This window comes from Rhamphochromis longiceps, linkage group LG10 (assembly GCF_057381845.1).
Source record: "Rhamphochromis longiceps isolate RC_006_pf linkage group LG10, R_longiceps_female_GT1.1, whole genome shotgun sequence".
In the NCBI taxonomy this organism is placed as follows: domain Eukaryota; kingdom Metazoa; phylum Chordata; class Actinopteri; order Cichliformes; family Cichlidae; genus Rhamphochromis; species Rhamphochromis longiceps.
In genome coordinates this window covers 26,913,403-26,916,799 of record NC_140566.1, presented here as the reverse complement: position 1 = coordinate 26,916,799, position 3,397 = coordinate 26,913,403, and the positions used below count along the sequence as shown (strand labels likewise).

Genomic DNA, 3,397 nt, shown 5'->3' with positions numbered 1-3,397 from the left:
TTAACATATGCCCATCACTTCTTTTAGACAAAAACAAACACCCAAAATTATTATATGGGATGCAATAAATAGTATTATAGATATCAGTTTAAATAAAGCATTATTATTACATTATAATTAAATACAATTTTATTTGTTTGATCAGTGTTATAGATAAAATATTATAATAAAGTTTGGTTCTGCGAAAGCCAAATGCAAAGAAATGAAGAGTGATTCAGGATTTTTGGACAGTACTCTACTAATGTTTTTAGAGAATAAAAGTGGATGCTGTGATCTCGACAAGTACATTCATTAACCTGGAACAACATCTTTCCACAGACTCATACAACACAAATGTCATCCATGTCCACGTCGATCAAATTTGTCACTAAAAGGTTTTTATACAAAATATTACAAAAATCAAAGACAGAAATCCCACAATCTTACTGACTGCTTCAACTTAAAAGTATAGGAGTGTATTCACAATACTGAATATGTGCGTGTGTGTGTGTGTATGTGTGTGCACACACATGCACCTTTGTGCTTGCTATAAGAATTATTCATATTTTCCTAACAAGCATCACATTATCATATCATACATGTTTTTAATTATCACCTCAGAACACATTTCTTTATAATCATTAAAACAAACCAAACAAAAAGTGTAAAGACTTCAGAAATCCACCAGGGGGCAGCAAAACAGCGCCCAGTGTTGACGGATCCAACACTCAGAGCTCACACAGTTTCACCAACGCAGAAAAGAGGTCTTAAGTGACTAAAGCGACTAAACAGTGTCAGATCCCGGATGAGATCATGACTATATGAGCAACTTTTACCTGTGCACAAAGTAAGGCCAAACCAACCAACCCAATCTCTGTTTAATGTTTGCTATATCTCCTTAGGTTTTGAACTATACAAATGTTTTAACCCTTCCTGCCCGCTTTATATCAGTTACACACAAACCTTTATGTAAAATGTAATACTTAACACACAAAATTTAGTTGCTTTAAAATTACGTTTGTGCATTTAATTAACTGCGTGTTTCACAGTTAGCCCACAAAAGTATATTGTTATTTAATACCATTTATTCTGCCTGTGTTCAATCGCCACCGGAACCTTTTCGTTATGGATACTTTTTATTCAAATAATTCCTTCAGTAGTTGTTACAAAGTTGTTACTGACATACAGAGCACACAAGGATACAGACATAAACAAGCAAGTCAGGAAAATCAGACTATGTACCAATCTGTAATAATATTTTATCATTGAAAAAGCAATTTTTATGACAGGATTCAGATGCCCCCCCTTTATAAAGGAGAGAAATAAATTACAAATTACATAACATTAGATTCCTGTAAAACACACACACACACACACACACACACACACACACACACACACACACACACACACACACACACACACACACACACACACACACACAGAGCAAAGCCTCTTGATTTCAAATATGAGATTTTAGTGAACTGACTGAGCGAAAGAGAGAGATCCGGAGGCCCGCGACTGTCTCCCTCCCGGAACTGTGTGTGTGTGTGTTTCTTCCTGTTGTTTCAGATTCCACTTCACTCCCCCACTGCTGCCAATCCATGACCTCTGACCCCAGCTGAACCCAGCTGTCAGCTGTCCTGGCCTGCATGGGACTATCTATCTCATGGATCTAATAAGAAGGTTAGATGTGGCTCCACCACTCAGCCTGGCTGCTAATTTGTCCCAGGGGTCAAGGAAAACGGCTGTGGGCAGGTCACTGACAGAAAGCAGATCTCTGTTTCTTTTAGACAAGTGCTCACAGAAACATACGATCCTCTTGCCACATTAACGCGGAGCAGAGTGTAATAAAAGGTTACACCAATCAGCACCTGCTTAAGATCACTTAGGCGTCCTTAGTCCAGCCATAGCAGCTCTGAAGGTGTAATGCGGGGCTGTACCACCCTTTATTGGACCCTCCACAGCCCAGATGTCTGTGATAGGATGTGTTTTCCTGCTAAAAGAGGCCACCTGTTTCAATGTAAGGGTGTATGTGACCTACACCAACACAAGGTGGGAACATGAAAAAAATCTCCTGTTCAAGACTTAAAAAAAATCACATTATGGAGCACTGATATCAAAATAATACCATAATCCAAAGTTTCCCATAGTGCATCCTGCTGCCATCACCTAACATCAGACATGACCGTTAATCATGAGACCAGGCCACCTTCATCTGTCACATGCTCACTGGTCATTCATTTAGTGGCAGGATATGTCGTGGTTCCACAGTGTTGTGGGTATCACGTCTGCTTTATATGTGACAATTATTTACTGTCTGATTATATGTTAAGACATATATGTTTCATGAAGTTTCCAAACCCACTCGTCTAAAGTGCAAGTTGGTGGTAAAGCCCAGCACTGTGTCTACACAAAGGTGTGAGGTTTCCATAGTGTAGTGGTCATCACGTCTGCTTTACACGCAGAAGGTCCTGGGTTCAATCCCCAGTGGAACCAGTGTTTTAGACAATACCAAATGGTGTATCTTTGACCTAGTACCACTGACAATCTGTTCCCTGTACATCTTCTCCAGTCCAAAATATTGGTTTGTTCTAAACATTAAAAACACAAGCTTTGTATCCAAAACTACACACAAATCGACGCCCATCTATTTAGGCGTTTAGGACTTTAGGACTCTATTTAGGCATCCAGTCTTTGTTTACTTCATTGGTGGATATGTATATTGGATGGAAAGGATTGTTCCTCGAGGATGTGTAATGTGCTTACACATTAATTAAAAAACAAGGACCTCAAGTGTTATTCAATACGACCAAACCACCTTTAAATTATGTGTATTGAGCCATGTACAGATTTTTAAAGCCATTCATTCAGTGATTTGTCAGCTGTAGTGGTTCCATAGTGTTGTGGTCGTCACGTCTGATTTACCGTACACGTAGGAGGTCCTGGGTTCACTCTCCAGTGGAACCATGCAGTTTCAGATGTCTGCCACATAATAAGTGCATCCATAAAGTTTAAAGTGGGAGTTTGCCCAACCAGTCTACATGTGTTTTGTGGACTTAGAGAAGGCATTTGACCGTGTCCCTCGGGGTGTCCTGTGGGAGGTGCTATGGGAGTATGGGGTGTCTGGCCCATTGCTACGGGCCATTCGATCCCTATACAACCGTTGCAAGAGCTTGGTTCGCATTACCGGCAATAAGTTGGACTCGTTCCCGGTGGGTGATGGGCTCCGCCAGGGCTGCCCTTTGTAATCCCATTCTGTTTATAATTTTTATGGACAGGATTTCCAGGCGCAGCCAAGTGGCGGAGGGCTTTCACTTAGGTGGCCTCAGAATCTCATCTCTGCTTTTCGCATATGATGTGGTTCTGTTGGCTTCATCGGGTGATGGCTTCCATCTTGCACTGGAACGGTTCGCAG

General features: G+C 40.7%; 1 non-coding gene across 1 annotated transcript; it reads left to right on the top strand.

Annotated features, from left to right (window-relative positions):
- The first annotated feature begins 2,404 nt into the window (after nucleotides 1-2,404).
- On the top strand, nucleotides 2,405-2,478 carry trnav-uac (transfer RNA valine (anticodon UAC)). The gene has a single exon. It is a non-coding gene; the product is annotated as a tRNA-Val (tRNA).
- The last annotated feature ends 919 nt before the right edge of the window (nucleotides 2,479-3,397 follow it).